Source organism: Dioscorea cayenensis, chromosome 19 (assembly GCF_009730915.1).
Source record: "Dioscorea cayenensis subsp. rotundata cultivar TDr96_F1 chromosome 19, TDr96_F1_v2_PseudoChromosome.rev07_lg8_w22 25.fasta, whole genome shotgun sequence".
Classification (NCBI taxonomy): Eukaryota; Viridiplantae; Streptophyta; class Magnoliopsida; order Dioscoreales; family Dioscoreaceae; genus Dioscorea; species Dioscorea cayenensis.
In genome coordinates, this window is record NC_052489.1 from 8,305,689 (window position 1) to 8,317,001 (window position 11,313).

An 11,313-nucleotide genomic window follows, 5' to 3' on the forward strand; every position below is an offset into this window, starting at 1 on the left:
GGTAAAGCATCTCAAATTTATTTACCTTATACCAATGATAAAATGTATATTCCAACATTTTTTACCGTCAACAAAAATCTCATAAGCATAGACCTATACCAACAGCTACAACATTTGTTGGAATAAATCCATTTGATTTATCAATGACTACAACATCCGTTACTATAGATGTATATTCAAAAAGACATGTTTAACTTTAGCAACGACTATACCGTCGGTAAAAATTTTTTATTAATAATTAATCTATCAATAAAACTATTATTATTATCCCTGGAAATATATTATGAATAGTTTAATAACTCATACACAATTAAATTAATGTACAATAAATTAAAACAATCAATACCATTATAAAAAACAAAAACATTCCACTAAAACTTAAAAAAAAAAAAACTATTACATGACCACAAATATATATATATATATATATATAAGGTACATGTTGAAAAATAAACTATCATTCAATCATGCTAACTAAGAGTTATTGTCTCAATTCAAAATCTAACACAAGCATTCCACTAAAATAAAACTATTTCATCATCACAAACATATATTTATAAAATACATGTCCAAAAGTAAACAACCATTCAATCTTGACAACCTAGAGATCTTGTCTCAATTCCAAATCTAACACAAAGATAAACTACTTTCATTTAATGTCTAACCAAATAAAGCGACAAGGATTTGCTTAAGTATAACCGATCATCTTCTAAAAAGCATCACCTACAAAAAACATTTTAAAAAAAATTACAATTAATAAGATGTATGCAACAATAAAACACTACTCTAAAAACTTAAAATAACAAACTATTTAAATGACAAAAAAATAATGACCTTACTTGATGCATTTGGATTTTGCTTGATGACTTGATTCATGAGAATATTATTCCCATACAGCGTTTGTTGAGTCGTAGAAGCATCAAGTACCTACAAATCATGTAAAATAGAAGTTAAAATTGTTTAAAGACCATTTAAAAATTATCGACAATATATCCATAAAAATCCTACAACAAACCAAAATAAAATGATTAAATATACAACCATCAAACAATAGATGAACAAAACATATCTATGTAAATAAGAAAAAATAAGTATTTTAAAAAAAAAACCTTTTCTTCAATATAGATCATTGTGTGACTCTAAACCAACAACAAATTTGCTACTCTAATTTTTATATATAAAACTAAATTTAAATATACATAGTATCACACACCTCTCCATTTACCATGCGAGTAACAGTGTTTAGGAGCTCCACGTTGACGATTGTTTGGCCTACATTTCTCTTTTTGAGTCTATATATGTGTAACACTAGCTTGATCTAACCTGCTTGCACCTGTCTCTCAATCATTTCAGACAATAGCCTTTCTGGCAAGCCAAGTTCAAGAAACAAGAGTATGAATGATTCCTATATCAAAAGATGAACGTCTGGGTAATAAGTCCATTATGTTTTGAATCATATTAAAGTGAGTGCATAAATTTGTCTTCTTTTCATTTGATATTATCTTTCATTTATCTAAAGAACAACTAGGAAATACAAAGAGAACAGGGTGGAAAATAAATCAAGAAAATATCATAAAAGTATATTGCTAACCCATCTGATAAGAGTTCAAAGTATATTCATCTTATCAGAACAATATATTCTTCTTCTTTAGTTCACAACAAAAGGCACTGTTGCACAATTAGAAAGTATTTATTACTTGCCAAACTATGTAAATCTTTGGTAAAAAAAAATTTAAAAAATAAAAACAATACCAGCCATAAGATAAGACATTAGAAATAAACTTCTCATTGAGCATGGAAAAGTTTATGAAAATTCAATTGGATTTTCTATAAATTGGTTGAAATATTGCAAAAATCATCCTAGTTGAGTCCAAATGCATTCAAATCGATAAGCTCCTTGTGGAGCTCTGTTCTCCAATCACAGAAATTTGGGAGAAACTTGGACAAATGAATTCTCAGTTCAAAGATCCAAGCTTTTCATTGAAGGAAAGAAGAATATAGGTGAAAGAAATAGAACAATTACCAAGTTAGAAACTACAATCAAATACCCATCAAATCAGATCAGCAAAATTAGCAAACTACAACCAAAAAGGCCTCCCACATGAACCGAATGACATCTAAAATCCAAACTTTTCCAACAAATTCATCAAGTCCATCATCACTGAAATCAAAACCACATCATATCAGATCCAACACCACATCAAGCAACACCAGAAACAGTAATCAAAGGCCAAAAATAGCACCAAAAAAGTCATAAGAAAACAAACCATAGAGAATGAACCCTTCTATTCCATAGGCATAAACTTTCAAAAGGGAAAATCCAAAAAGAACAATGGCAGCTCAGAGTGATGAGTTGAAAGGGAAACAAGAAATTTTTAGGGAAAAAAAACAAGCACATAAATGGAATTGGCTGCAAATTTTGTTCACTGAAGAAATTTTTAGTTTAAAATATATTGCTAACCCATCTGATAAGATAGTAAAATATGTTTTTATTCAACAGTGTCTTTCTAATTGTTCAATAGTATCTTTCCCATCTGATAAGAGTTCAAAAAGGGTACTTTTCATTCATAAATAATAAATTGTTCTGATAAATGGAAAATTTTGCTATGAACTAAAGAAGAAGAATATATCTTCTTCTTTAACAATTCAGAAAAAAGAAAGAACAAAGTTATATACCATTCAGATTTGACCAGATCACAATTAGGACACAGTTATAAAACATCACTACCATAATTCCCCCAAGATTTAAAAATCCAAAAGGTAAACTAATGCACTAAAAACATTGGATGGTTTTATAAACAAGCCAATGCATAAACAGGCCATGATTAGGCTTTGTTTTTATATAACCAGGCCGTGATTAGGCTTTGTTTTTCCGCTCAAAGGGCCTCTCCATCTTGGATGTTTTTTTTAAAAGAAAAAAATTAAATTTAATGGACTACATTGAATCATGAATCTGCGGGGTGGCATTAGGTTTTATTTCCATAGGTGATAAAGGGCTTTGTCTGCCCTAGTGAGCCATAGCCAGACCATGGCATTGAGATATTGAGATGCTTATAGCAAAGTATTTGAACAGTTGAAACAAATACCCAACAAGATAATTCACATTCTTCTAATGTGAGTTATCTTGGAGATATATAAATAAAAATAAACAAATATATATATATATATATATATAGAGCGAGTGAGCGAGAGAGGGACCTGAATAAGCAGCAAAGCAAACCACAGCCTAGCAGCATAGAAACCCCACCCTTTCTCATGGAACCTTCTGCAAAGAAATACCCAACAAGATCACTCACATCTACTGTCAATGTTAATACCATGGGTTAGGAACTCACCTTCTACTTGACCGTTGCAGTTATCAAACTTTGGCAAACAAATGGGCATGGGATCTATTGGATACCATCATAGCCAACATTTGTATATGGTACCCATCCTTGGAAAGCTCACAATGCAAACCTACAAAAATGCATTACTTCAATGCATGTATAATTTGCATGGTGAAAACGACAAAATAATGAATAAATTACACACACACAGACAAAATGAGTAGCGATAACAAACATACATAAAATAAAGATCACCATAATTGTTAAGCCATTCACACAGATAAAATAAGTACCAATAACAAGCATACATAAAATAAAGATCACTACAATTGTTAAACCACGCACAGCCATAATGGAGGTTGCCCTTCATTGTTGTCAGTTAGGAAGTGCTCTGCCCTGTGAATAACCTGTGAAGCAATTTTTCCAACTGAAGTGATACCGGAAAGAAATGGAGTCCATGTTTCAATGTTTCCATCAGTAAAAATCATATATGAGTTTGAAGATTCGAAGTGGCAATTTCTCATTCAATTCAATATATGAGTTTGTTTCATGCAAAGATGTTGATGGCTTAAGAGCGATGAAGGCACAAGATCGATTGGCAGAAATTATGAGTAGCTTAGAAGGGCTTGAGATAGAATTAGAGTCTCTCTACACGAGACTAATTCGAAATAGAGTCTCCCTTCTCAACCTGCTAAGCTTATAACTTCTTTTTCTGTCTATATATCTTGTGTCTGGCATCCAGATTTTAAAGGAATTGCTGGTCATCTTTTGTAAATCAAATTTATGTGCATATATTATACTGCATATGTTTCAGTATAAGATTAATACTTGTAGTAATTTTCATTTCTCTGGTCATCCTCATTGCAAACAAAATTGACATTGTTACCAGTGTTCTTCTTGGCATATGAGCCCTTACATCTAATACTTTTAAGGATATTGTTTTGATCTTCCATGCAAGACATATTTTCCCTCTTACCGGAATCATTTGGTTGACAAAAACCAACATATTACCAACATAATTTCTATTCAAATTAGATTCTGATTAACTGATCAATTCATATTCAAGTGAACTTTAATTGCTTCTATTGAATGTTATTGAAATTTAAACTTTTTATTCTTTCAGTTTTAATTCACATGCAAGATTTGTCCTCTTGTAATCTTGAACTACAAGCCATGAACTTAAAAGGATGAGCACAAAGTGATAAATAGCCTTATCTTCTCTTATTTATTATGGCATTTACTTGTGAGAGATCATGAATTTAAAATGGAATTCAAAGATTCATTGTGATAAATTAACTGGGACTAATCACCCATGCTTGTATATCACATCTCTTTTTTGAACCAAACAACATCAAATAAATGCTGTCAATGAGATTTTCAAATTTAAGTTTTCAATTCCTAACAAGAGGGTGGTGAAAACAAATTATGCTATTTGGGTATTAACAAAAAAGAAGACACATATAATGAATGATTGGATGAGAAGTCAACTCAATTCATTTCAAACCAAACTTTTAGCAACAAGATGAAAAGTGACAAGAGATAACCTTACAAGAAGATCATGCATTGGATTTAAGCTTCTTGTCATCTAGACACTCAACAGAACTGAGACAAGTAGTTCTGCAAACAAATTAAAAAGTTAATGATTGAAATCTCATCAAGAACAAAGAAAAAAAATAATTGGATGATTCCATCTGTTTGGCAAAATTTCTACAAGAAGCATAATGACAACCAGGTTCCCAATAATAAACAAAGCCCAGATTCTACATGTCTTCTATCCAGCATCCCCTTTAGAGGGAAGACATACAAGACCGAATTAAGCTCAAATCTATTAATTCATGGTATGATAAATGCGTGAAGCAGAAGAACGGACATTTGGTTAATGATCAAAATAAATGCAGAACTAATTTCAATGCACATTTGTGTTTTACCTCTTATAGAAACACCTACGTTATGAAATCAACAACAATCTATGATTGTCTTAAACAATATAAGAATGGCATCTTAAAGGAAACAGAATCTCCTTTTATTCAATGGTACGTACCCCACCCAATCCCAAGAAATTCCTATTAATCAATCTCTTTGGACCACCCTTGCAAACCAGATGACATCTATAGAAATTACAAACCCAAGAAAACAATAGCATACTCTATTCTTGCTATGACAAGACCTAAACCCACCGCCTCAATCACATAAGGTCAAGCTTCTTTCAATAAAATTACCATAAATAACAAAAGATCAAAGCCCTAAAACAAGGACAATGTTCACTCAACCAAACCTTAAATGTCACATCAACAAAACACCATCAAGAGATTAATAGAATAGATAAATAAAACAAAGAGAACAAGAAGAAGCAAACAAGGAATAACTAAGAGAGACAAAATGAAAATTGAAAGAAAACAGAGCAGAGAAGTACCAAATTCAAAAGGCTATATGATGATGATGATGATGATGATGATGATGATGATTCATCAGCTGCTTCTCCTCTTTGCTTGCCCTCATGATCATTGGACAAATGGGCAAGCCAGCAGAGGCCATGGAGATGGTCGTAAACGCAGACGAAGTACTCGAGATCACCGTCGTGGGATCCAAGCCTGTGAACGGTGCTGCGCAGGATGAGCCGTGCTGTCGTCATGCTCCAAATGCGAGCGGTGTTGCGCTTGTCGTTGATGCCGATGTTGCCGTTGTAGGAGGGGCCGGAACTGGCATTGGAGGAGCTGCGGCTGGCCGCAGGAGGGGTGGAGGCAGGAGGATCGTCAGAATCGTTGCTGAGGTTGGTGCTGCAGCGTGCTCTCTCAATCATTGTGGGTTCATTGATGGAGTGATGAAGATTAGGATGAAAAGAGCATAGACATGATATATAAATGGGTATGAAGAGGCAGCGAGCAATGGCAGTGAAGGGGCATGAGGAGAAGTGGATGAAGGAGTGAAGAGGGTTTTGTTTATGTTTTAATATCTTTTGTTTTTTTTCATATATTATTAAAATGTATGAAAAAATATTTATTATATATATTTTATAATGTTTCAAGTTTAATAAATCTCTTATTCATTATTTATTAATTATTTAAATTTAAATATTATAAAATTAACAATAAACCAATTTAATTTAACATAAAATTAATTTTGCATTTTTATATGAAATTCTTATAATTTCATTAAATTATATAATGAACATTATCTGTAATTATAGAAGAGCAAATGAAACAATTATTCATTATCTATTAATTATTTAAATTTAAATTTTATAAAATCAACAATAAATAAATTTAATTTAACATAAAAATTAATTTTCTATTTTTTATGAAATGCTTATAATTTTATAATTTATATAATGAACATTATCAGTTATTATAGAAGAGAAAGTAAAACAATTATTCATTAAATATTTATTCTTTAAATTTAAATATTAGAAAAATAACAATAAACCAATTTAATTTAACATAAAATTAATTTTCTATTTTTATATGAAATACTTATAATTTCATTAATTTATATAATGAACATTATCTTTTAGTAACATGCGCCTTTATAAATAGATATATCAAATAAATTATAATCCATTTTTAAAAGTAATTTTAAAAAAATTAAAATCAAATATTTATTTACCAAAAAAAATCAAATATTTATTTACCAAAAAAATCAAATATTTCTTTTTTAATAGTTGTTGTAATGATTGTTAATCTTTTAAATATTTATTTCGATAATTGTTTATCTTAAATAAAATTATCAAATAAAAAAGTATATGTTACAAATTAATTTATATATAATAATAAGTTAAGTAATTTTCATAAATTTGTAAATTAATTGATTAATTTATATATCCAATTGATCTTCATTAGCATCTTATTTTTACAGATGTACTTATAATTTATAGAGTAAATTATCATGAAATTATATTTTTTTTATATTTGTTTTATAATGTTTAATTTTTTTAATTCAATTATTATTTTTAAAATAAATCTCAAATTCAATTCAGACAATATTATTATAATTAAGTCATGCTCTATTAAACATATATATATAAATTAGATAAAATTTAAAGTAATATATAGTTCTGCCAACGGAACGATATCTTTCAGTGAATGTCTGGTCTACTCTAACACTTTTAAAGGTTCGTTGATATAGATAATCTATAGCTACTACATTTGACCATTGCTATAGATAAGTATAAGTAAGAAGTAGTAGTTATACCAACGGAACAATATCCTAAAATAAAAGTCATATTTATTCTGACAAATTGAATGTTTCGTTGGTATAGATAATTTCTAGCTACAGATTTGACCGTCACTAAAGATAAAAGTCAGTATACAATAATATCTATACCAACATAACAAAATCCATTAGTAAATATATGATATATAATGACAGTTTTAAAGTATCGTATGTAAAACCAGTTTATAGTTACGGAATTTAACTGTTACCATTGAAAAGCGTTAGTATATGGCAATTTTTTTTGTAGTGAAAATGAATAAAATGATCAAGCCTGAGCACCAATGATGCATTTAAACTTTTAATAGAAGATTTTTAATAGTTTCTTTGAAAGTTGAGGATTTTGTGTTGAAAAAGAAATATCACAGAATTTAAATTTTGACAAGAACAATTTAAAAGTTCTTATCTTAACCGGGCGATGAGGTTCCTGGGCGGCGCTAGGGACCCTCACGGCGGCGCTCGGGACCCTCACGGCGGCTCTCGGTTTTCTCACGGCGGAGCTCGTCCTCTTCGTGGCGGAAACCAATTCTCACGCGGCGGACATCGTGGCAGTGCTCGTCATGGCCATGGTGGTTACCGTAGAGACATTCGCTCGGAGGAGTTCGTTTCGCTGCATCAACCCACCATTGCTGCTTCGTTGGATTCCCATTCTACACCTCCAGCTGAAGGACTACAAAGGACCAAGAATTCTCCTGTTAAAGAAGGAGTCTCTTTCGCTGATATAGCTCGTATTTCTCCTCCTCAAGAGACCGTTGCCTCACTGAAGCGTCGTCGTTCTCCGGATTCTGAAGAAACATGTAAACGTTGCCTTAGATCCGGGCACAAAGTTGAAGATTGTCGCCACCAACTCACTTGTCGTCGTTGTTCTGGAATTGGACACTATGCAGCGAGATGCCCTTTCAAACCTCCTTCCTCTGGCCCACACCCGGAGAAACTTCTCCAAAAGAAGAAGCTCCCTTCCCCTAAGCCTCTGCTCCATTTTCCCATCTCTCGTACCACTTCAAAGACCACTTCATTGAGGATCTCTCTTCCCATCTCCGAAGCCATCATCCAAACCAAAGAAGACCTCAAAAGAAGGGTGATAATCAAGGTTTTATCCGGCAACGCGAGTGTTAACTCTCTTCTTGACGCGCTGCCGTATCAGCTGAACTCCGACCAATGTGAGAACCTCACCCCCTTCGGAGACTTCTTCATTCTCACCCTTTTCTCAGTAAAAGCAGCTGCTTCCATCGTTAAGATTAACAAGCTCACCCTCTCCACCAAACATGGCCCGTGTACCATCAGTCTTTCACACTGGACCCCGGATTTTGGATCTCACGCCGTGGCAGCTGGGAATTATAACTGGATAAGGATAACCAATCTCCCTCTTCATTGCTGGAACTGGGATTCAATTGTGGAAGTCTTGAGACCACTGGGAGAGCTCATCTTCGTCCGTAAGCAAGAAGATATCTCGCTTGAACACATGCGGGTTCTTGTGAGGCTTAAATCCCCTACTTCCTTCCCTATTGAGATGACCGTTGATGTGGGAGTAAGAAGCTTCTTAGTCTCACTTGAGGACGATGGCGTTCCGATCATCAGGTCGAAGACGATCCAAGGTTCTACTTTTCTTCCGAAGCCTTATGTTGCTTCATCCTCTCGCCCGCCGTCTTTTGCTGAGAAAACCCTGTTCTCCGCTGTGAGCTCGGACGGCTTATCCTCTCCCAAGGAACGTCGGAGCTTCGGTGATCTTCCCACAGTGATCCCCCAGATTCCTCCGTTCTCTCGAGAGAGACACGAGGAAGGGGATGCACTGTGCTTGCACAGCGGCCACGTGAAGAGTTCTCTCACAATAGCCGCAGATGTGCATCGTGATCAGGCCGCCCCTGATCAACTTGGACGCTTGCGAGTGTCTGATTTGCCTCGTGATTGTATTTCTCCAGATTCCCTCAATAATTCAAATGAGAATCAATCCCAATACACTCATGCTTTATCCTTGGATCCAAAAGAGAGTGGAGCTCCTCAGGATTTGATCTCACCTGTGATCAAAGATAATAACCCTGCTGAACTGATCATGCCTCGGGATATGGTTGCTTCCAATATCTCACATGTTGAATTAATTCAATCAACCCCTTTAATTTTGAATCAGAACTTGATTGTTTCTGATCCGAATTTGAGTATATTACCAGTGAATATTCATGACAATTCTTCTATCACTTTAGCTGGTATTAAAGGTAAAGAAATTGTTACTCCTATGGAGACCGATTCTTCTAATACCGATGTCCTACCTACTCACTTAAATCCAGAACCACCGAATATTCCTATCCCGGATGGTTATATCTGGATCTTTGTTCATGGTGGATGGACTTTAGCTCCTATCGTCAACTCTGAGAAATTCTTTTCTCAAGACCCCACACCACCTATCACCCCACAGGATGACCATTCTGATGAGGAATTGCTTGACTGGGGGGAAAATGATGAATTTCCCTCTGATGTGATTGCTGATGATGACCTTATTCTGAATGAGAAGAATCTTAACCAATTTGATTCGGTAATTATCCCTGAGGAACTGAATTCGTTTACTTTATCTGTCCCAGGGACTGGTCTTCTTAGTGGTAGGGACTCTTCTTCAGACATGTTAGTGGAGAAGGCCCCTATTGTCTCAATCTCTGAAAATCGCCCTGCTGCAGCCACTACACCTGGTCATGCTCATCAGCAGGTCAGAAGAAGTGACCGAACCAGGAAACCCTCCGGCCGTTGGAATGAAGAAGCTGGGTTTATACCTATCCCACCCAGATCTTCCAAGAAATTTGTTCCTGTCGACCCTCGTGACGGTACGCCTAATTCATTTAATGCCGCTATTTTTTCTTCTTGGACCGATGCTCAATTTTTAAATTATAGTAATGCTTGTGGTGTTAAATTTCATGGCTCACCAAATCATATGCTTAAATGTTTAGATAATGTACGTCGACTTGAATCTTCTAGGGTTGGTACTTCTTCCTCACCCTCAGGATCTCCTTCGAGATCAGAACGCTAGAACCCCACTGTTTTAATGATTATTCTATGTTGGAATGTTAGGGGACTTGGAAGTCCCTCTAAACGCCATTGAGTTAAAGACATTATTTATTCCTCGCATGCCGACATTGTATGTTTACAAGAATCTAAACTCCAAGAAATTCATAACTCTATTTGGAGATCTATTGGTGGTTTGAGACTTAATTCATTTGACTACCTTCCAGCCAATGGTACTGCTGGTGGTATCATTATTGCCTGGGATAATACCCAAGTCTTGGGTACCTTAATTCACAAAGGAACTTATTCTATCACTATTGAATTCATAAACCTCTCCCTAAATACTAAATGGGCTTGCACTAGTGTTTATGGACCTAACTCTACCTCTTTAAGATCTGGCTTTTGGAATGAACTTCGGCTTATTCGGCACTTACACGAAATCCCATGGTTAATTTGTGGTGATTTCAACGCTCCTTTCTCATTGAGAGATAAAAACAAAGGAGACCCTAATCCTAGGGATATTGCTTGTTCACAAAGACTCTTAGGTGATCTTAACCTTATTGACCCCCCTCTTCTCGGGCGTAATTTCACCTGGACTAATGGTCAATCTGACCCGCTTTGGGTTAGATTGGACAGATTTTTATACTCACACGACTGGCCACTGTTATTCCCTAGGACCCTTCAATGCTCTCTCCCTAGGATCGGCTCTGATCATTCCCCTATTTATCTTGAATTTGGTAGTCATTGCTCTCGTCGCAGAACTTTCAAATTCGAAAAGTCGTGGTATACCAAT

General features: G+C 34.5%; 1 long non-coding RNA gene across 1 annotated transcript; it reads right to left on the reverse strand.

The window, feature by feature from the left end:
- Positions 1-493: 493 nt before the first annotated feature.
- Positions 494-3,731, reverse strand: LOC120250660. The gene is made up of 6 exons (XR_005533052.1): positions 3,672-3,731; positions 3,336-3,456; positions 3,199-3,265; positions 1,214-1,405; positions 840-927; positions 494-723 (listed from the first exon to the last, which is right to left on the reverse strand). It is a non-coding gene; the product is annotated as an uncharacterized LOC120250660 (long non-coding RNA).
- Positions 3,732-11,313: the final 7,582 nt, after the last annotated feature.